We start from the raw sequence: 22,468 nt of genomic DNA, 5'->3' as shown, positions 1-22,468 counted from the left end.
AAGTTATTACCACATAAAGAGAAGACAATATGTCATTGCCATATTTATTCATTTTCCTATCATAGGGGGGCACACTAATCTGTATTAGAGTTGTTGAATGGTCTCAGTGGTGTCAGATTAATAGTGAATAACGAGCACAGGGATGTGGGGGCATAGCATAGTTACCAAAACAAAGACCACTCTCGGCATCGGACACGCCATACAGACCCATTCCACATATATGCCATTTACACAATGCACTCAGGCCACACATGCGCCGCCGCTAGGCCTGCTCCACGCAACTCACACAGCCGTGGTATCAGCAGGTCCTCGTTAGTATAGTGGAGAGTATCCCCGCCTGTCACGCGGGAGACCGGGGTTCGATTCCCCGACGGGGAGAATTGTCACTTTTAGACACATCAATAACCAGAATTATAAAACAAGACTCTTTCTTTTCACTTTGGGCGGTGTAATGTTTTCTGTATGACGCTGTCCAATCAGCTTCTGCACCCTTCCCTGTCCAGCAACACAGTGTGATCTTATAGTATACAGCTTTCATTCCCAATTCTGTATTCAACTGGCTATATCTCAGGCTCTGTCACAGCTACAACTGTGATTCTACTGTCATATGAAAGATTGGAATCTCCCCTTTCATATGCCACCAGAACCGCGGTTCTAGGTCGTCCACAGCCCGAGATATGGCTGTTTGAATGGATCCCCCTTCCCTCTAGACTGTCTCCTAATGCTGTGAAACAGCATCCTGCTGATAGGACAGAGTCAGAGGCTGGGAGGAAGCCCCACCTCAGGAGAATCGCTGCTGTTACCTCCCAGTTGTCTTATAAATTCTCATTTACATATTTAGAAAAAAGCTCATAACTTTTGAAATAATAAACGTTTTGGGACACAATTTTCACTAGTATTATCAGTGTGACAGCGCCTATCAAATTAGCTAGGAGATAGGGAAGTACAAGTGACAGAGCCTATTTAAATAGGACGAAATTGCAGTACCAGGATTATTATCTGTCTTACAAGCAGATACATTTAGAAAAATGCTAATTTTCTCTACAATTTTCTCTACGATTCGGATTGTATCGACCACATTTTACCACTTACATAAAGTACAATGTGTCACAAGAAAACAATCTCAGAATGCTTGGATAAATAAAAGAATTCCAAAGTTATTACCACATAAAGAGAAGACAATATGTCATTGCCATATTTATTCATTTTCCTATCATAGGGGGGCACACTAATCTGTATTAGAGTTGTTGAATGGTCTCAGTGGTGTCAGATTAATAGTGAATAACGAGCACAGGGATGTGGGGGCATAGCATAGTTACCAAAACAAAGACCACTCTCGGCATCGGACACGCCATACAGACCCATTCCACATATATGCCATTTACACAATGCACTCAGGCCACACATGCGCCGCCGCTAGGCCTGCTCCACGCAACTCACACAGCCGTGGTATCAGCAGGTCCTCGTTAGTATAGTGGAGAGTATCCCCGCCTGTCACGCGGGAGACCGGGGTTCGATTCCCCGACGGGGAGAATTGTCACTTTTAGACACATCAATAACCAGAATTATAAAACAAGACTCTTTCTTTTGACTTTGGGCGGTGTAATGTTTTCTGTATGACGCTGTCCAATCAGCTTCTGCACCCTTCCCTGTCCAGCAACACAGTGTGATCTTATAGTATACAGCTTTCATTCCCAATTCTGTATTCAACTGGCTATATCTCAGGCTCTGTCACAGCTACAACTGTGATTCTACTGTCATATGAAAGATTGGAATCTCCCCTTTCATATGCCACCAGAACCGCGGTTCTAGGTCGTCCACAGCCCGAGATATGGCTGTTTGAATGGATCCCCCTTCCCTCTAGACTGTCTCCTAATGCTGTGAAACAGCATCCTGCTGATAGGACAGAGTCAGAGGCTGGGAGGAAGCCCCACCTCAGGAGAATCGCTGCTGTTACCTCCCAGTTGTCTTATAAATTCTCATTTACATATTTAGAAAAAAGCTCATAACTTTTGAAATAATAAACGTTTTGGGACACAATTTTCACTAGTATTATCAGTGTGACAGCGCCTATCAAATTAGCTAGGAGATAGGGAAGTACAAGTGACAGAGCCTCTTTAAATAGGACGAAATTGCAGTACCAGGATTATTATCTGTCTTACAAGCAGATACATTTAGAAAAATGCTAATTTTCTCTACAATTTTCTCTACGATTCGGATTGTATCGACCACATTTTACCACTTACATAAAGTACAATGTGTCACAAGAAAACAATCTCAGAATGCTTGGATAAATAAAAGAATTCCAAAGTTATTACCACATAAAGAGAAGACAATATGTCATTGCCATATTTATTCATTTTCCTATCATAGGGGGGCACACTAATCTGTATTAGAGTTGTTGAATGGTCTCAGTGGTGTCAGATTAATAGTGAATAACGAGCACAGGGATGTGGGGGCATAGCATAGTTACCAAAACAAAGACCACTCTCGGCATCGGACACGCCATACAGACCCATTCCACATATATGCCATTTACACAATGCACTCAGGCCACACATGCGCCGCCGCTAGGCCTGCTCCACGCAACTCACACAGCCGTGGTATCAGCAGGTCCTCGTTAGTATAGTGGAGAGTATCCCCGCCTGTCACGCGGGAGACCGGGGTTCGATTCCCCGACGGGGAGAATTGTCACTTTTAGACACATCAATAACCAGAATTATAAAACAAGACTCTTTCTTTTCACTTTGGGCGGTGTAATGTTTTCTGTATGACGCTGTCCAATCAGCTTCTGCACCCTTCCCTGTCCAGCAACACAGTGTGATCTTATAGTATACAGCTTTCATTCCCAATTCTGTATTCAACTGGCTATATCTCAGGCTCTGTCACAGCTAGAACTGTGATTCTACTGTCATATGAAAGATTGGAATCTCCCCTTTCATATGCCACCAGAACCGCGGTTCTAGGTCGTCCACAGCCCGAGATATGGCTGTTTGAATGGATCCCCCTTCCCTCTAGACTGTCTCCTAATGCTGTGAAACAGCATCCTGCTGATAGGACAGAGTCAGAGGCTGGGAGGAAGACCCACCTCAGGAGAATCGCTGCTGTTACCTCCCAGTTGTCTTATAAATTCTCATTTACATATTTAGAAAAAAGCTCATAACTTTTGAAATAATAAACGTTTTGGGACACAATTTTCACTAGTATTATCAGTGTGACAGCGCCTATCAAATTAGCTAGGAGATAGGGAAGTACAAGTGACAGAGCCTCTTTAAATAGGACGAAATTGCAGTACCAGGATTATTATCTGTCTTACAAGCAGATACATTTAGAAAAATGCTAATTTTCTCTACAATTTTCTCTACGATTCGGATTGTATCGACCACATTTTACCACTTACATAAAGTACAATGTGTCACAAGAAAACAATCTCAGAATGCTTGGATAAATAAAAGAATTCCAAAGTTATTACCACATAAAGAGAAGACAATATGTCATTGCCATATTTATTCATTTTCCTATCATAGGGGGGCACACTAATCTGTATTAGAGTTGTTGAATGGTCTCAGTGGTGTCAGATTAATAGTGAATAACGAGCACAGGGATGTGGGGGCATAGCATAGTTACCAAAACAAAGACCACTCTCGGCATCGGACACGCCATACAGACCCATTCCACATATATGCCATTTACACAATGCACTCAGGCCACACATGCGCCGCCGCTAGGCCTGCTCCACGCAACTCACACAGCCGTGGTATCAGCAGGTCCTCGTTAGTATAGTGGAGAGTATCCCCGCCTGTCACGCGGGAGACCGGGGTTCGATTCCCCGACGGGGAGAATTGTCACTTTTAGACACATCAATAACCAGAATTATAAAACAAGACTCTTTCTTTTCACTTTGGGCGGTGTAATGTTTTCTGTATGACGCTGTCCAATCAGCTTCTGCACCCTTCCCTGTCCAGCAACACAGTGTGATCTTATAGTATACAGCTTTCATTCCCAATTCTGTATTCAACTGGCTATATCTCAGGCTTTGTCACAGCTAGAACTGTGATTCTACTGTCATATGAAAGATTGGAATCTCCCCTTTCATATGCCACCAGAACCGCAGTTCTAGGTCGTCCACAGCCCGAGATATGGCTGTTTGAATGGATCCCCCTTCCCTCTAGACTGTCTCCTAATGCTGTGAAACAGCATCCTGCTGATAGGACAGAGTCAGAGGCTGGGAGGAAGCCCCACCTCAGGAGAATCGCTGCTGTTACCTCCCAGTTGTCTTATAAATCCTCATTTACATATTTAGAAAAAAGCTCATAACTTTTGAAATAATAAACGTTTTGGGACACAATTTTCACTAGTATTATCAGTGTGACAGCGCCTATCAAATTAGCTAGGAGATAGGGAAGTACAAGTGACAGAGCCTATTTAAATAGGACGAAATTGCAGTACCAGGATTATTATCTGTCTTACAAGCAGATACATTTAGAAAAATGCTAATTTTCTCTACAATTTTCTCTACGATTCGGATTGTATCGACCACATTTTACCACTTACATAAAGTACAATGTGTCACAAGAAAACAATCTCAGAATGCTTGGATAAATAAAAGAATTCCAAAGTTATTACCACATAAAGAGAAGACAATATGTCATTGCCATATTTATTCATTTTCCTATCATAGGGGGGCACACTAATCTGTATTAGAGTTGTTGAATGGTCTCAGTGGTGTCAGATTAATAGTGAATAACGAGCACAGGGATGTGGGGGCATAGCATAGTTACCAAAACAAAGACCACTCTCGGCATCGGACACGCCATACAGACCCATTCCACATATATGCCATTTACACAATGCACTCAGGCCACACATGCGCCGCCGCTAGGCCTGCTCCACGCAACTCACACAGCTGTGGTATCAGCAGGTCCTCGTTAGTATAGTGGAGAGTATCCCCGCCTGTCACGCGGGAGACCGGGGTTCGATTCCCCGACGGGGAGAATAGTCACTTTTAGACACATCAATAACCAGAATTATAAAACAAGACTCTTTCTTTTCACTTTGGGCGGTGTAATGTTTTCTGTATGACGCTGTCCAATCAGCTTCTGCACCCTTCCCTGTCCAGCAACACAGTGTGATCTTATAGTATACAGCTTTCATTCCCAATTCTGTATTCAACTGGCTATATCTCAGGCTCTGTCACAGCTAGAACTGTGATTCTACTGTCATATGAAAGATTGGAATCTCCCCTTTCATATGCCACCAGAACCGCGGTTCTAGGTCGTCCACAGCCCGAGATATGGCTGTTTGAATGGATCCCCCTTCCCTCTAGACTGTCTCCTAATGCTGTGAAACAGCATCCTGCTGATAGGACAGAGTCAGAGGCTGGGAGGAAGCCCCACCTCAGGAGAATCGCTGCTGTTACCTCCCAGTTGTCTTATAAATTCTCATTTACATATTTAGAAAAAAGCTCATAACTTTTGAAATAATAAACGTTTTGGGACACAATTTTCACTAGTATTATCAGTGTGACAGCGCCTATCAAATTAGCTAGGAGATAGGGAAGTACAAGTGACAGAGCCTCTTTAAATAGGACGAAATTGCAGTACCAGGATTATTATCTGTCTTACAAGCAGATACATTTAGAAAAATGCTAATTTTCTCTACAATTTTCTCTACGATTCGGATTGTATCGACCACATTTTACCACTTACATAAAGTACAATGTGTCACAAGAAAACAATCTCAGAATGCTTGGATAAATAAAAGAATTCCAAAGTTATTACCACATAAAGAGAAGACAATATGTCATTGCCATATTTATTCATTTTCCTATCATAGGGGGGCACACTAATCTGTATTAGAGTTGTTGAATGGTCTCAGTGGTGTCAGATTAATAGTGAATAACGAGCACAGGGATGTGGGGGCATAGCATAGTTACCAAAACAAAGACCACTCTCGGCATCGGACACGCCATACAGACCCATTCCACATATATGCCATTTACACAATGCACTCAGGCCACACATGCGCCGCCGCTAGGCCTGCTCCACGCAACTCACACAGCCGTGGTATCAGCAGGTCCTCGTTAGTATAGTGGAGAGTATCCCCGCCTGTCACGCGGGAGACCGGGGTTCGATTCCCCGACGGGGAGAATTGTCACTTTTAGACACATCAATAACCAGAATTATAAAACAAGACTCTTTCTTTTCACTTTGGGCGGTGTAATGTTTTCTGTATGACGCTGTCCAATCAGCTTCTGCACCCTTCCCTGTCCAGCAACACAGTGTGATCTTATAGTATACAGCTTTCATTCCCAATTCTGTATTCAACTGGCTATATCTCAGGCTCTGTCACAGCTAGAACTGTGATTCTACTGTCATATGAAAGATTGGAATCTCCCCTTTCATATGCCACCAGAACCGCGGTTCTAGGTCGTCCACAGCCCGAGATATGGCTGTTTGAATGGATCCCCCTTCCCTCTAGACTGTCTCCTAATGCTGTGAAACAGCATCCTGCTGATAGGACAGAGTCAGAGGCTGGGAGGAAGCCCCACCTCAGGAGAATCGCTGCTGTTACCTCCCAGTTGTCTTATAAATTCTCATTTACATATTTAGAAAAAAGCTCATAACTTTTGAAATAATAAACGTTTTGGGACACAATTTTCACTAGTATTATCAGTGTGACAGCGCCTATCAAATTAGCTAGGAGATAGGGAAGTACAAGTGACAGAGCCTATTTAAATAGGACGAAATTGCAGTACCAGGATTATTATCTGTCTTACAAGCAGATACATTTAGAAAAATGCTAATTTTCTCTACGATTCGGATTGTATCGACCACATTTTACCACTTACATAAAGTACAATGTGTCACAAGAAAACAATCTCAGAATGCTTGGATAAATAAAAGAATTCCAAAGTTATTACCACATAAAGAGAAGACAATATGTCATTGCCATATTTATTCATTTTCCTATCATAGGGGGGCACACTAATCTGTATTAGAGTTGTTGAATGGTCTCAGTGGTGTCAGATTAATAGTGAATAACGAGCACAGGGATGTGGGGGCATAGCATAGTTACCAAAACAAAGACCACTCTCGGCATCGGACACGCCATACAGACCCATTCCACATATATGCCATTTACACAATGCACTCAGGCCACACATGCGCCGCCGCAAGGCCTGCTCCACGCAACTCACACAGCCGTGGTATCAGCAGGTCCTCGTTAGTATAGTGGAGAGTATCCCCGCCTGTCACGCGGGAGACCGGGGTTCGATTCCCCGACGGGGAGAATTGTCACTTTTAGACACATCAATAACCAGAATTATAAAACAAGACTCTTTCTTTTCACTTTGGGCGGTGTAATGTTTTCTGTATGACGCTGTCCAATCAGCTTCTGCACCCTTCCCTGTCCAGCAACACAGTGTGATCTTATAGTATACAGCTTTCATTCCCAATTCTGTATTCAACTGGCTATATCTCAGGCTCTGTCACAGCTAGAACTGTGATTCTACTGTCATATGAAAGATTGGAATCTCCCCTTTCATATGCCACCAGAACCGCGGTTCTAGGTCGTCCACAGCCCGAGATATGGCTGTTTGAATGGATCCCCCTTCCCTCTAGACTGTCTCCTAATGCTGTGAAACAGCATCCTGCTGATAGGACAGAGTCAGAGGCTGGGAGGAAGCCCCACCTCAGGAGAATCGCTGCTGTTACCTCCCAGTTGTCTTATAAATTCTCATTTACATATTTAGAAAAAAGCTCATAACTTTTGAAATAATAAACGTTTTGGGACACAATTTTCACTAGTATTATCAGTGTGACAGCGCCTATCAAATTAGCTAGGAGATAGGGAAGTACAAGTGACAGAGCCTATTTAAATAGGACGAAATTGCAGTACCAGGATTATTATCTGTCTTACAAGCAGATACATTTAGAAAAATGCTAATTTTCTCTACAATTTTCTCTACGATTCGGATTGTATCGACCACATTTTACCACTTACATAAAGTACAATGTGTCACAAGAAAACAATCTCAGAATGCTTGGATAAATAAAAGAATTCCAAAGTTATTACCACATAAAGAGAAGACAATATGTCATTGCCATATTTATTCATTTTCCTATCATAGGGGGGCACACTAATCTGTATTAGAGTTGTTGAATGGTCTCAGTGGTGTCAGATTAATAGTGAATAACGAGCACAGGGATGTGGGGGCATAGCATAGTTACCAAAACAAAGACCACTCTCGGCATCGGACACGCCATACAGACCCATTCCACATATATGCCATTTACACAATGCACTCAGGCCACACATGCGCCGCCGCTAGGCCTGCTCCACGCAACTCACACAGCCGTGGTATCAGCAGGTCCTCGTTAGTATAGTGGAGAGTATCCCCGCCTGTCACGCGGGAGACCGGGGTTCGATTCCCCGACGGGGAGAATTGTCACTTTTAGACACATCAATAACCAGAATTATAAAACAAGACTCTTTCTTTTCACTTTGGGCGGTGTAATGTTTTCTGTATGACGCTGTCCAATCAGCTTCTGCACCCTTCCCTGTCCAGCAACACAGTGTGATCTTATAGTATACAGCTTTCATTCCCAATTCTGTATTCAACTGGCTATATCTCAGGCTCTGTCACAGCTAGAACTGTGATTCTACTGTCATATGAAAGATTGGAATCTCCCCTTTCATATGCCACCAGAACCGCGGTTCTAGGTCGTCCACAGCCCGAGATATGGCTGTTTGAATGGATCCCCCTTCCCTCTAGACTGTCTCCTAATGCTGTGAAACAGCATCCTGCTGATAGGACAGAGTCAGAGGCTGGGAGGAAGCCCCACCTCAGGAGAATCGCTGCTGTTACCTCCCAGTTGTCTTATAAATCCTCATTTACATATTTAGAAAAAAGCTCATAACTTTTGAAATAATAAACGTTTTGGGACACAATTTTCACTAGTATTATCAGTGTGACAGCGCCTATCAAATTAGCTAGGAGATAGGGAAGTACAAGTGACAGAGCCTCTTTAAATAGGACGAAATTGCAGTACCAGGATTATTATCTGTCTTACAAGCAGATACATTTAGAAAAATGCTAATTTTCTCTACAATTTTCTCTACGATTCGGATTGTATCGACCACATTTTACCACTTACATAAAGTACAATGTGTCACAAGAAAACAATCTCAGAATGCTTGGATAAATAAAAGAATTCCAAAGTTATTACCACATAAAGAGAAGACAATATGTCATTGCCATATTTATTCATTTTCCTATCATAGGGGGGCACACTAATCTGTATTAGAGTTGTTGAATGGTCTCAGTGGTGTCAGATTAATAGTGAATAACGAGCACAGGGATGTGGGGGCATAGCATAGTTACCAAAACAAAGACCACTCTCGGCATCGGACACGCCATACAGACCCATTCCACATATATGCAATTTACACAATGCACTCAGGCCACACATGCGCCGCCGCTAGGCCTGCTCCACGCAACTCACACAGCCGTGGTATCAGCAGGTCCTCGTTAGTATAGTGGAGAGTATCCCCGCCTGTCACGCGGGAGACCGGGGTTCGATTCCCCGACGGGGAGAATTGTCACTTTTAGACACATCAATAACCAGAATTATAAAACAAGACTCTTTCTTTTCACTTTGGGCGGTGTAATGTTTTCTGTATGACGCTGTCCAATCAGCTTCTGCACCCTTCCCTGTCCAGCAACACAGTGTGATCTTATAGTATACAGCTTTCATTCCCAATTCTGTATTCAACTGGCTATATCTCAGGCTCTGTCACAGCTAGAACTGTGATTCTACTGTCATATGAAAGATTGGAATCTCCCCTTTCATATGCCACCAGAACCGCGGTTCTAGGTCGTCCACAGCCCGAGATATGGCTGTTTGAATGGATCCCCCTTCCCTCTAGACTGTCTCCTAATGCTGTGAAACAGCATCCTGCTGATAGGACAGAGTCAGAGGCTGGGAGGAAGCCCCACCTCAGGAGAATCGCTGCTGTTACCTCCCAGTTGTCTTATAAATCCTCATTTACATATTTAGAAAAAAGCTCATAACTTTTGAAATAATAAACGTTTTGGGACACAATTTTCACTAGTATTATCAGTGTGACAGCGCCTATCAAATTAGCTAGGAGATAGGGAAGTACAAGTGACAGAGCCTCTTTAAATAGGACGAAATTGCAGTACCAGGATTATTATCTGTCTTACAAGCAGATACATTTAGAAAAATGCTAATTTTCTCTACAATTTTCTCTACGATTCGGATTGTATCGACCACATTTTACCACTTACATAAAGTACAATGTGTCACAAGAAAACAATCTCAGAATGCTTGGATAAATAAAAGAATTCCAAAGTTATTACCACATAAAGAGAAGACAATATGTCATTGCCATATTTATTCATTTTCCTATCATAGGGGGGCACACTAATCTGTATTAGAGTTGTTGAATGGTCTCAGTGGTGTCAGATTAATAGTGAATAACGAGCACAGGGATGTGGGGGCATAGCATAGTTACCAAAACAAAGACCACTCTCGGCATCGGACACGCCATACAGACCCATTCCACATATATGCAATTTACACAATGCACTCAGGCCACACATGCGCCGCCGCTAGGCCTGCTCCACGCAACTCACACAGCCGTGGTATCAGCAGGTCCTCGTTAGTATAGTGGAGAGTATCCCCGCCTGTCATGCGGGAGACCGGGGTTCGATTCCCCGACGGGAAGAATTGTCACTTTTAGACACATCAATAACCAGAATTATAAAACAAGACTCTTTCTTTTCACTTTGGGCGGTGTAATGTTTTCTGTATGACGCTGTCCAATCAGCTTCTGCACCCTTCCCTGTCCAGCAACACAGTGTGATCTTATAGTATACAGCTTTCATTCCCAATTCTGTATTCAACTGGCTATATCTCAGGCTCTGTCACAGCTAGAACTGTGATTCTACTGTCATATGAAAGATTGGAATCTCCCCTTTCATATGCCACCAGAACCGCGGTTCTAGGTCGTCCACAGCCCGAGATATGGCTGTTTGAATGGATCCCCCTTCCCTCTAGACTGTCTCCTAATGCTGTGAAACAGCATCCTGCTGATAGGACAGAGTCAGAGGCTGGGAGGAAGCCCCACCTCAGGAGAATCGCTGCTGTTACCTCCCAGTTGTCTTATAAATCCTCATTTACATATTTAGAAAAAAGCTCATAACTTTTGAAATAATAAACGTTTTGGGACACAATTTTCACTAGTATTATCAGTGTGACAGCGCCTATCAAATTAGCTAGGAGATAGGGAAGTACAAGTGACAGAGCCTCTTTAAATAGGACGAAATTGCAGTACCAGGATTATTATCTGTCTTACAAGCAGATACATTTAGAAAAATGCTAATTTTCTCTACAATTTTCTCTACGATTCGGATTGTATCGACCACATTTTACCACTTACATAAAGTACAATGTGTCACAAGAAAACAATCTCAGAATGCTTGGATAAATAAAAGAATTCCAAAGTTATTACCACATAAAGAGAAGACAATATGTCATTGCCATATTTATTCATTTTCCTATCATAGGGGGGCACACTAATCTGTATTAGAGTTGTTGAATGGTCTCAGTGGTGTCAGATTAATAGTGAATAACGAGCACAGGGATGTGGGGGCATAGCATAGTTACCAAAACAAAGACCACTCTCGGCATCGGACACGCCATACAGACCCATTCCACATATATGCAATTTACACAATGCACTCAGGCCACACATGCGCCGCCGCTAGGCCTGCTCCACGCAACTCACACAGCCGTGGTATCAGCAGGTCCTCGTTAGTATAGTGGAGAGTATCCCCGCCTGTCACGCGGGAGACCGGGGTTCGATTCCCCGACGGGGAGAATTGTCACTTTTAGACACATCAATAACCAGAATTATAAAACAAGACTCTTTCTTTTCACTTTGGGCGGTGTAATGTTTTCTGTATGACGCTGTCCAATCAGCTTCTGCACCCTTCCCTGTCCAGCAACACAGTGTGATCTTATAGTATACAGCTTTCATTCCCAATTCTGTATTCAACTGGCTATATCTCAGGCTCTGTCACAGCTAGAACTGTGATTCTACTGTCATATGAAAGATTGGAATCTCCCCTTTCATATGCCACCAGAACCGCGGTTCTAGGTCGTCCACAGCCCGAGATATGGCTGTTTGAATGGATCCCCCTTCCCTCTAGACTGTCTCCTAATGCTGTGAAACAGCATCCTGCTGATAGGACAGAGTCAGAGGCTGGGAGGAAGCCCCACCTCAGGAGAATCGCTGCTGTTACCTCCCAGTTGTCTTATAAATCCTCATTTACATATTTAGAAAAAAGCTCATAACTTTTGAAATAATAAACGTTTTGGGACACAATTTTCACTAGTATTATCAGTGTGACAGCGCCTATCAAATTAGCTAGGAGATAGGGAAGTACAAGTGACAGAGCCTCTTTAAATAGGACGAAATTGCAGTACCAGGATTATTATCTGTCTTACAAGCAGATACATTTAGAAAAATGCTAATTTTCTCTACAATTTTCTCTACGATTCGGATTGTATCGACCACATTTTACCACTTACATAAAGTACAATGTGTCACAAGAAAACAATCTCAGAATGCTTGGATAAATAAAAGAATTCCAAAGTTATTACCACATAAAGAGAAGACAATATGTCATTGCCATATTTATTCATTTTCCTATCATAGGGGGGCACACTAATCTGTATTAGAGTTGTTGAATGGTCTCAGTGGTGTCAGATTAATAGTGAATAACGAGCACAGGGATGTGGGGGCATAGCATAGTTACCAAAACAAAGACCACTCTCGGCATCGGACACGCCATACAGACCCATTCCACATATATGCAATTTACACAATGCACTCAGGCCACACATGCGCCGCCGCTAGGCCTGCTCCACGCAACTCACACAGCCGTGGTATCAGCAGGTCCTCGTTAGTATAGTGGAGAGTATCCCCGCCTGTCACGCGGGAGACCGGGGTTCGATTCCCCGACGGGAAGAATTGTCACTTTTAGACACATCAATAACCAGAATTATAAAACAAGACTCTTTCTTTTCACTTTGGGCGGTGTAATGTTTTCTGTATGACGCTGTCCAATCAGCTTCTGCACCCTTCCCTGTCCAGCAACACAGTGTGATCTTATAGTATACAGCTTTCATTCCCAATTCTGTATTCAACTGGCTATATCTCAGGCTCTGTCACAGCTAGAACTGTGATTCTACTGTCATATGAAAGATTGGAATCTCCCCTTTCATATGCCACCAGAACCGCGGTTCTAGGTCGTCCACAGCCCGAGATATGGCTGTTTGAATGGATCCCCCTTCCCTCTAGACTGTCTCCTAATGCTGTGAAACAGCATCCTGCTGATAGGACAGAGTCAGAGGCTGGGAGGAAGCCCCACCTCAGGAGAATCGCTGCTGTTACCTCCCAGTTGTCTTATAAATCCTCATTTACATATTTAGAAAAAAGCTCATAACTTTTGAAATAATAAACGTTTTGGGACACAATTTTCACTAGTATTATCAGTGTGACAGCGCCTATCAAATTAGCTAGGAGATAGGGAAGTACAAGTGACAGAGCCTCTTTAAATAGGACGAAATTGCAGTACCAGGATTATTATCTGTCTTACAAGCAGATACATTTAGAAAAATGCTAATTTTCTCTACAATTTTCTCTACGATTCGGATTGTATCGACCACATTTTACCACTTACATAAAGTACAATGTGTCACAAGAAAACAATCTCAGAATGCTTGGATAAATAAAAGAATTCCAAAGTTATTACCACATAAAGAGAAGACAATATGTCATTGCCATATTTATTCATTTTCCTATCATAGGGGGGCACACTAATCTGTATTAGAGTTGTTGAATGGTCTCAGTGGTGTCAGATTAATAGTGAATAACGAGCACAGGGATGTGGGGGCATAGCATAGTTACCAAAACAAAGACCACTCTCGGCATCGGACACGCCATACAGACCCATTCCACATATATGCAATTTACACAATGCACTCAGGCCACACATGCGCCGCCGCTAGGCCTGCTCCACGCAACTCACACAGCCGTGGTATCAGCAGGTCCTCGTTAGTATAGTGGAGAGTATCCCCGCCTGTCACGCGGGAGACCGGGGTTCGATTCCCCGACGGGGAGAATTGTCACTTTTAGACACATCAATAACCAGAATTATAAAACAAGACTCTTTCTTTTCACTTTGGGCGGTGTAATGTTTTCTGTATGACGCTGTCCAATCAGCTTCTGCACCCTTCCCTGTCCAGCAACACAGTGTGATCTTATAGTATACAGCTTTCATTCCCAATTCTGTATTCAACTGGCTATATCTCAGGCTCTGTCACAGCTAGAACTGTGATTCTACTGTCATATGAAAGATTGGAATCTCCCCTTTCATATGCCACCAGAACCGCGGTTCTAGGTCGTCCACAGCCCGAGATATGGCTGTTTGAATGGATCCCCCTTCCCTCTAGACTGTCTCCTAATGCTGTGAAACAGCATCCTGCTGATAGGACAGAGTCAGAGGCTGGGAGGAAGCCCCACCTCAGGAGAATCGCTGCTGTTACCTCCCAGTTGTCTTATAAATCCTCATTTACATATTTAGAAAAAAGCTCATAACTTTTGAAATAATAAACGTTTTGGGACACAATTTTCACTAGTATTATCAGTGTGACAGCGCCTATCAAATTAGCTAGGAGATAGGGAAGTACAAGTGACAGAGCCTCTTTAAATAGGACGAAATTGCAGTACCAGGATTATTATCTGTCTTACAAGCAGATACATTTAGAAAAATGCTAATTTTCTCTACAATTTTCTCTACGATTCGGATTGTATCGACCACATTTTACCACTTACATAAAGTACAATGTGTCACAAGAAAACAATCTCAGAATGCTTGGATAAATAAAAGAATTCCAAAGTTATTACCACATAAAGAGAAGACAATATGTCATTGCCATATTTAATCATTTTCCTATCATAGGGGGGCACACTAATCTGTATTAGAGTTGTTGAATGGTCTCAGTGGTGTCAGATTAATAGTGAATAACGAGCACAGGGATGTGGGGGCATAGCATAGTTACCAAAACAAAGACCACTCTCGGCATCGGACACGCCATACAGACCCATTCCACATATATGCAATTTACACAATGCACTCAGGCCACACATGCGCCGCCGCTAGGCCTGCTCCACGCAACTCACACAGCTGTGGTATCAGCAGGTCCTCGTTAGTATAGTGGAGAGTATCCCCGCCTGTCACGCGGGAGACCGGGGTTCGATTCCCCGACGGGGAGAATTGTCACTTTTAGACACATCAATAACCAGAATTATAAAACAAGACTCTTTCTTTTCACTTTGGGCGGTGTAATGTTTTCTGTATGACGCTGTCCAATCAGCTTCTGCACCCTTCCCTGTCCAGCAACACAGTGTGATCTTATAGTATACAGCTTTCATTCCCAATTCTGTATTCAACTGGCTATATCTCAGGCTCTGTCACAGCTAGAACTGTGATTCTACTGTCATATGAAAGATTGGAATCTCCCCTTTCATATGCCACCAGAACCGCGGTTCTAGGTCGTCCACAGCCCGAGATATGGCTGTTTGAATGGATCCCCCTTCCCTCTAGACTGTCTCCTAATGCTGTGAAACAGCATCCTGCTGATAGGACAGAGTCAGAGGCTGGGAGGAAGCCCCACCTCAGGAGAATCGCTGCTGTTACCTCCCAGTTGTCTTATAAATCCTCATTTACATATTTAGAAAAAAGCTCATAACTTTTGAAATAATAAACGTTTTGGGACACAATTTTCACTAGTATTATCAGTGTGACAGCGCCTATCAAATTAGCTAGGAGATAGGGAAGTACAAGTGACAGAGCCTCTTTAAATAGGACGAAATTGCAGTACCAGGATTATTATCTGTCTTACAAGCAGATACATTTAGAAAAATGCTAATTTTCTCTACAATTTTCTCTACGATTCGGATTGTATCGACCACATTTTACCACTTACATAAAGTACAATGTGTCACAAGAAAACAATCTCAGAATGCTTGGATAAATAAAAGAATTCCAAAGTTATTACCACATAAAGAGAAGACAATATGTCATTGCCATATTTATTCATTTTCCTATCATAGGGGGGCACACTAATCTGTATTAGAGTTGTTGAATGGTCTCAGTGGTGTCAGATTAATAGTGAATAACGAGCACAGGGATGTGGGGGCATAGCATAGTTACCAAAACAAAGACCACTCTCGGCATCGGACACGCCATACAGACCCATTCCACATATATGCAATTTACACAATGCACTCAGGCCACACATGCGCCGCCGCTAGGCCTGCTCCACGCAACTCACACAGCTGTGGTATCAGCAGGTCCTCGTTAGTATAGTGGAGAGTATCCCCGCCTGTCACGCGGGAGACCGGGGTTCGATTCCCCGACGGGGAGAATTGTCACTTTTAGACACATCAATAACCAGAATTATAAAACAAGACTCTTTCTTTTCACTTTGGGCGGTGTAATGTTTTCTGTATGACGCTGTCCAATCAGCTTCTGCACCCTTCCCTGTCCAGCAACACAGTGTGATCTTATAGTATACAGCTTTCATTCCCAATTCTGTATTCAACTGGCTATATCTCAGGCTCTGTCACAGCTAGAACTGTGATTCTACTGTCATATGAAAGATTGGAATCTCCCCTTTCATATGCCACCAGAACCGCGGTTCTAGGTCGTCCACAGCCCGAGATATGGCTGTTTGAATGGATCCCCCTTCCCTCTAGACTGTCTCCTAATGCTGTGAAACAGCATCCTGCTGATAGGACAGAGTCAGAGGCTGGGAGGAAGCCCCACCTCAGGAGAATCGCTGCTGTTACCTCCCAGTTGTCTTATAAATCCTCATTTACATATTTAGAAAAAAGCTCATAACTTTTGAAATAATAAACGTTTTGGGACACAATTTTCACTAGTATTATCAGTGTGACAGCGCCTATCAAATTAGCTAGGAGATAGGGAAGTACAAGTGACAGAGCCTCTTTAAATAGGACGAAATTGCAGTACCAGGATTATTATCTGTCTTACAAGCAGATACATTTAGAAAAATGCTAATTTTCTCTACAATTTTCTCTACGATTCGGATTGTATCGACCACATTTTACCACTTACATAAAGTACAATGTGTCACAAGAAAACAATCTCAGAATGCTTGGATAAATAAAAGAATTCCAAAGTTATTACCACATAAAGAGAAGACAATATGTCATTGCCATATTTATTCATTTTCCTATCATAGGGGGGCACACTAATCTGTATTAGAGTTGTTGAATGGTCTCAGTGGTGTCAGATTAATAGTGAATAACGAGCACAGGGATGTGGGGGCATAGCATAGTTACCAAAACAAAGACCACTCTCGGCATCGGACACGCCATACAGACCCATTCCACATATATGCAATTTACACAATGCACTCAGGCCACACATGCGCCGCCGCTAGGCCTGCTCCACGCAACTCACACAGCCGTGGTATCAGCAGGTCCTCGTTAGTATAGTGGAGAGTATCCCCGCCTGTCACGCGGGAGACCGGGGTTCGATTCCCCGACGGGGAGAATTGTCACTTTTAGACACATCAATAACCAGAATTATAAAACAAGACTCTTTCTTTTCACTTTGGGCGGTGTAATGTTTTCTGTATGACGCTGTCCAATCAGCTTCTGCACCCTTCCCTGTCCAGCAACACAGTGTGATCTTATAGTATACAGCTTTCATTCCCAATTCTGTATTCAACTGGCTATATCTCAGGCTCTGTCACAGCTAGAACTGTGATTCTACTGTCATATGAAAGATTGGAATCTCCCCTTTCATATGCCACCAGAACCGCGGTTCTAGGTCGTCCACAGCCCGAGATATGGCTGTTTGAATGGATCCCCCTTCCCTCTAGACTGTCTCCTAATGCTGTGAAACAGCATCCTGCTGATAGGACAGAGTCAGAGGCTGGGAGGAAGCCCCACCTCAGGAGAATCGCTGCTGTTACCTCCCAGTTGTCTTATAAATCCTCATTTACATATTTAGAAAAAAGCTCATAACTTTTGAAATAATAAACGTTTTGGGACACAATTTTCACTAGTATTATCAGTGTGACAGCGCCTATCAAATTAGCTAGGAGATAGGGAAGTACAAGTGACAGAGCCTCTTTAAATAGGACGAAATTGCAGTACCAGGATTATTATCTGTCTTACAAGCAGATACATTTAGAAAAATGCTAATTTTCTCTACAATTTTCTCTACGATTCGGATTGTATCGACCACATTTTACCACTTACATAAAGTACAATGTGTCACAAGAAAACAATCTCAGAATGCTTGGATAAATAAAAGAATTCCAAAGTTATTACCACATAAAGAGAAGACAATATGTCATTGCCATATTTATTCATTTTCCTATCATAGGGGGGCACACTAATCTGTATTAGAGTTGTTGAATGGTCTCAGTGGTGTCAGATTAATAGTGAATAACGAGCACAGGGATGTGGGGGCATAGCATAGTTACCAAAACAAAGACCACTCTCGGCATCGGACACGCCATACAGACCCATTCCACATATATGCAATTTACACAATGCACTCAGGCCACACATGCGCCGCCGCTAGGCCTGCTCCACGCAACTCACACAGCCGTGGTATCAGCAGGTCCTCGTTAGTATAGTGGAGAGTATCCCCGCCTGTCACGCGGGAGACCGGGGTTCGATTCCCCGACGGGGAGAATTGTCACTTTTAGACACATCAATAACCAGAATTATAAAACAAGACTCTTTCTTTTCACTTTGGGCGGTGTAATGTTTTCTGTATGACGCTGTCCAATCAGCTTCTGCACCCTTCCCTGTCCAGCAACACAGTGTGATCTTATAGTATACAGCTTTCATTCCCAATTCTGTATTCAACTGGCTATATCTCAGGCTCTGTCACAGCTAGAACTGTGATTCTACTGTCATATGAAAGATTGGAATCTCCCCTTTCATATGCCACCAGAACCGCGGTTCTAGGTCGTCCACAGCCCGAGATATGGCTGTTTGAATGGATCCCCCTTCCCTCTAGACTGTCTCCTAATGCTGTGAAACAGCATCCTGCTGATAGGACAGAGTCAGAGGCTGGGAGGAAGCCCCACCTCAGGAGAATCGCTGCTGTTACCTCCCAGTTGTCTTATAAATCCTCATTTACATATTTAGAAAAAAGCTCATAACTTTTGAAATAATAAACGTTTTGGGACACAATTTTCACTAGTATTATCAGTGTGACAGCGCCTATCAAATTAGCTAGGAGATAGGGAAGTACAAGTGACAGAGCCTCTTTAAATAGGACGAAATTGCAGTACCAGGATTATTATCTGTCTTACAAGCAGATACATTTAGAAAAATGCTAATTTTCTCTACAATTTTCTCTACGATTCGGATTGTATCGACCACATTTTACCACTTACATAAAGTACAATGTGTCACAAGAAAACAATCTCAGAATGCTTGGATAAATAAAAGAATTCCAAAGTTATTACCACATAAAGAGAAGACAATATGTCATTGCCATATTTATTCATTTTCCTATCATAGGGGGGCACACTAATCTGTATTAGAGTTGTTGAATGGTCTCAGTGGTGTCAGATTAATAGTGAATAACGAGCACAGGGATGTGGGGGCATAGCATAGTTACCAAAACAAAGACCACTCTCGGCATCGGACACGCCATACAGACCCATTCCACATATATGCAATTTACACAATGCACTCAGGCCACACATGCGCCGCCGCTAGGCCTGCTCCACGCAACTCACACAGCCGTGGTATCAGCAGGTCCTCGTTAGTATAGTGGAGAGTATCCCCGCCTGTCATGCGGGAGACCGGGGTTCGATTCCCCGACGGGGAGAATTGTCACTTTTAGACACATCAATAACCAGAATTATAAAACAAGACTCTTTCTTTTCACTTTGGGCGGTGTAATGTTTTCTGTATGACGCTGTCCAATCAGCTTCTGCACCCTGCACCCTTCCCTGTCCAGCAACACAGTGTGATCTTATAGTATACAGCTTTCATTCCCAATTCTGTATTCAACTGGCTATATCTCAGGCTCTGTCACAGATAGAACTGTGATTCTACTGTCATATGAAAGATTGGAATCTCCCCTTTCATATGCCACCAGAACCGCGGTTCTAGGTCGTCCACAGCCCGAGATATGGCTGTTTGAATGGATCCCCCTTCCCTCTAGACTGTCTCCTAATGCTGTGAAACAGCATCCTGCTGATAGGACAGAGTCAGAGGCTGGGAGGAAGCCCCACCTCAGGAGAATCGCTGCTGTTACCTCCCAGTTGTCTTATAAATCCTCATTTACATATTTAGAAAAAAGCTCATAACTTTTGAAATAATAAACGTTTTGGGACACAATTTTCACTAGTATTATCAGTGTGACAGCGCCTATCAAATTAGCTAGGAGATAGGGAAGTACAAGTGACAGAGCCTCTTTAAATAGGACGAAATTGCAGTACCAGGATTATTATCTGTCTTACAAGCAGATACATTTAGAAAAATGCAAATTTTCTCTACAATTTTCTCTACGATTCGGATTGTATCAACCACATTTTACCACTTACATAAAGTACAATGTGTCACAAGAAAACAATCTCAGAATGCTTGGATAAATAAAAGAATTCCAAAGTTATTACCACATAAAGAGAAGACAATATGTCATTGCCATATTTATTCATTTTCCTATCATAGGGGGGCACACTAATCTGTATTAGAGTTGTTGAATGGTCTCAGTGGTGTCAGATTAATAGTGAATAACGAGCACAGGGATGTGGGGGCATAGCATAGTTACCAAAACAAAGACCACTCTCGGCATCGGACACGCCATACAGACCCATTCCACATATATGCAATTTACACAATGCACTCAGGCCACACATGCGCCGCCGCTAGGCCTGCTCCACGCAACTCACACAGCCGTGGTATCAGCAGGTCCTCGTTAGTATAGTGGAGAGTATCCCCGCCTGTCACGCGGGAGACCGGGGTTCGATTCCCCGACGGGGAGAATTGTCACTTTTAGACACATCAATAACCAGAATTATAAAACAAGACTCTTTCTTTTCACTTTGGGCGGTGTAATGTTTTCTGTATGACGCTGTCCAATCAGCTTCTGCACCCTTCCCTGTCCAGCAACACAGTGTGATCTTATAGTATACAGCTTTCATTCCCAATTCTGTATTCAACTGGCTATATCTCAGGCTCTGTCACAGATAGAACTGTGATTCTACTGTCATATGAAAGATTGGAATCTCCCCTTTCATATGCCACCAGAACCGCGGTTCTAGGTCGTCCACAGCCCGAGATATGGCTGTTTGAATGGATCCCCCTTCCCTCTAGACTGTCTCCTAATGCTGTGAAACAGCATCCTGCTGATAGGACAGAGTCAGAGGCTGGGAGGAAGCCCCACCTCAGGAGAATCGCTGCTGTTACCTCCCAGTTGTCTTATAAATCCTCATTTACATATTTAGAAAAAAGCTCATAACTTTTGAAATAATAAACGTTTTGGGACACAATTTTCACTAGTATTATCAGTGTGACAGCGCCTATCAAATTAGCTAGGAGATAGGGAAGTACAAGTGACAGAGCCTCTTTAAATAGGACGAAATTGCAGTACCAGGATTATTATCTGTCTTACAAGCAGATACATTTAGAAAAATGCTAATTTTCTCTACAATTTTCTCTACGATTCGGATTGTATCGACCACATTTTACCACTTACATAAAGTACAATGTGTCACAAGAAAACAATCTCAGAATGCTTGGATAAATAAAAGAATTCCAAAGTTATTACCACATAAAGAGAAGACAATATGTCATTGCCATATTTAATCATTTTCCTATCATAGGGGGGCACACTAATCTGTATTAGAGTTGTTGAATGGTCTCAGTGGTGTCAGATTAATAGTGAATAACGAGCACAGGGATGTGGGGGCATAGCATAGTTACCAAAACAAAGACCACTCTCGGCATCGGACACGCCATACAGACCCATTCCACATATATGCAATTTACACAATGCACTCAGGCCACACATGCGCCGCCGCTAGGCCTGCTCCACGCAACTCACACAGCCGTGGTATCAGCAGGTCCTCGTTAGTATAGTGGAGAGTATCCCCGCCTGTCACGCGGGAGACCGGGGTTCGATTCCCCGACGGGGAGAATTGTCACTTTTAGACACATCAATAACCAGAATTATAAAACAAGACTCTTTCTTTTCACTTTGGGCGGTGTAATGTTTTCTGTATGACGCTGTCCAATCAGCTTCTGCACCCTTCCCTGTCCAGCAACACAGTGTGATCTTATAGTATACAGCTTTCATTCCCAATTC

The 22,468-nt window shown here is 42.9% G+C and overlaps 20 non-coding genes across 20 annotated transcripts; all 20 read left to right on the top strand.

Moving 5' to 3' along the window:
- The first annotated feature begins 306 nt into the window (after positions 1-306).
- On the top strand, positions 307-378 carry TRNAD-GUC (transfer RNA aspartic acid (anticodon GUC)). The gene has a single exon. It is a non-coding gene; the product is annotated as a tRNA-Asp (tRNA).
- A 1,082-nt stretch (positions 379-1,460) lies between these two features.
- On the top strand, positions 1,461-1,532 carry TRNAD-GUC (transfer RNA aspartic acid (anticodon GUC)). Its single transcript has one exon. It is a non-coding gene; the product is annotated as a tRNA-Asp (tRNA).
- A 1,082-nt stretch (positions 1,533-2,614) lies between these two features.
- Positions 2,615-2,686, top strand: TRNAD-GUC (transfer RNA aspartic acid (anticodon GUC)). The gene has a single exon. It is a non-coding gene; the product is annotated as a tRNA-Asp (tRNA).
- Positions 2,687-3,768: 1,082 nt separating this feature from the next.
- On the top strand, positions 3,769-3,840 carry TRNAD-GUC (transfer RNA aspartic acid (anticodon GUC)). The gene has a single exon. It is a non-coding gene; the product is annotated as a tRNA-Asp (tRNA).
- A 1,082-nt stretch (positions 3,841-4,922) lies between these two features.
- TRNAD-GUC (transfer RNA aspartic acid (anticodon GUC)) lies at positions 4,923-4,994 on the top strand. The gene has a single exon. It is a non-coding gene; the product is annotated as a tRNA-Asp (tRNA).
- Positions 4,995-6,076: 1,082 nt separating this feature from the next.
- TRNAD-GUC (transfer RNA aspartic acid (anticodon GUC)) lies at positions 6,077-6,148 on the top strand. Its single transcript has one exon. It is a non-coding gene; the product is annotated as a tRNA-Asp (tRNA).
- Positions 6,149-7,218: 1,070 nt separating this feature from the next.
- On the top strand, positions 7,219-7,290 carry TRNAD-GUC (transfer RNA aspartic acid (anticodon GUC)). The gene has a single exon. It is a non-coding gene; the product is annotated as a tRNA-Asp (tRNA).
- A 1,082-nt stretch (positions 7,291-8,372) lies between these two features.
- TRNAD-GUC (transfer RNA aspartic acid (anticodon GUC)) lies at positions 8,373-8,444 on the top strand. The gene has a single exon. It is a non-coding gene; the product is annotated as a tRNA-Asp (tRNA).
- A 1,082-nt stretch (positions 8,445-9,526) lies between these two features.
- TRNAD-GUC (transfer RNA aspartic acid (anticodon GUC)) lies at positions 9,527-9,598 on the top strand. The gene has a single exon. It is a non-coding gene; the product is annotated as a tRNA-Asp (tRNA).
- A 1,082-nt stretch (positions 9,599-10,680) lies between these two features.
- Positions 10,681-10,752, top strand: TRNAD-GUC (transfer RNA aspartic acid (anticodon GUC)). Its single transcript has one exon. It is a non-coding gene; the product is annotated as a tRNA-Asp (tRNA).
- A 1,082-nt stretch (positions 10,753-11,834) lies between these two features.
- Positions 11,835-11,906, top strand: TRNAD-GUC (transfer RNA aspartic acid (anticodon GUC)). The gene has a single exon. It is a non-coding gene; the product is annotated as a tRNA-Asp (tRNA).
- Positions 11,907-12,988: 1,082 nt separating this feature from the next.
- On the top strand, positions 12,989-13,060 carry TRNAD-GUC (transfer RNA aspartic acid (anticodon GUC)). Its single transcript has one exon. It is a non-coding gene; the product is annotated as a tRNA-Asp (tRNA).
- A 1,082-nt stretch (positions 13,061-14,142) lies between these two features.
- TRNAD-GUC (transfer RNA aspartic acid (anticodon GUC)) lies at positions 14,143-14,214 on the top strand. Its single transcript has one exon. It is a non-coding gene; the product is annotated as a tRNA-Asp (tRNA).
- Positions 14,215-15,296: 1,082 nt separating this feature from the next.
- Positions 15,297-15,368, top strand: TRNAD-GUC (transfer RNA aspartic acid (anticodon GUC)). The gene has a single exon. It is a non-coding gene; the product is annotated as a tRNA-Asp (tRNA).
- A 1,082-nt stretch (positions 15,369-16,450) lies between these two features.
- TRNAD-GUC (transfer RNA aspartic acid (anticodon GUC)) lies at positions 16,451-16,522 on the top strand. Its single transcript has one exon. It is a non-coding gene; the product is annotated as a tRNA-Asp (tRNA).
- Positions 16,523-17,604: 1,082 nt separating this feature from the next.
- Positions 17,605-17,676, top strand: TRNAD-GUC (transfer RNA aspartic acid (anticodon GUC)). The gene has a single exon. It is a non-coding gene; the product is annotated as a tRNA-Asp (tRNA).
- A 1,082-nt stretch (positions 17,677-18,758) lies between these two features.
- TRNAD-GUC (transfer RNA aspartic acid (anticodon GUC)) lies at positions 18,759-18,830 on the top strand. Its single transcript has one exon. It is a non-coding gene; the product is annotated as a tRNA-Asp (tRNA).
- Positions 18,831-19,912: 1,082 nt separating this feature from the next.
- TRNAD-GUC (transfer RNA aspartic acid (anticodon GUC)) lies at positions 19,913-19,984 on the top strand. Its single transcript has one exon. It is a non-coding gene; the product is annotated as a tRNA-Asp (tRNA).
- Positions 19,985-21,073: 1,089 nt separating this feature from the next.
- TRNAD-GUC (transfer RNA aspartic acid (anticodon GUC)) lies at positions 21,074-21,145 on the top strand. Its single transcript has one exon. It is a non-coding gene; the product is annotated as a tRNA-Asp (tRNA).
- Positions 21,146-22,227: 1,082 nt separating this feature from the next.
- On the top strand, positions 22,228-22,299 carry TRNAD-GUC (transfer RNA aspartic acid (anticodon GUC)). Its single transcript has one exon. It is a non-coding gene; the product is annotated as a tRNA-Asp (tRNA).
- Positions 22,300-22,468: the final 169 nt, after the last annotated feature.

Source organism: Rhinoderma darwinii, assembly GCF_050947455.1.
Source record: "Rhinoderma darwinii isolate aRhiDar2 chromosome 3 unlocalized genomic scaffold, aRhiDar2.hap1 SUPER_3_unloc_13, whole genome shotgun sequence".
Classification (NCBI taxonomy): Eukaryota; Metazoa; Chordata; class Amphibia; order Anura; family Rhinodermatidae; genus Rhinoderma; species Rhinoderma darwinii.
The sequence above is the reverse complement of the archived record's forward strand: the minus strand, read 5'-3'. Positions and strand labels throughout refer to the sequence as shown.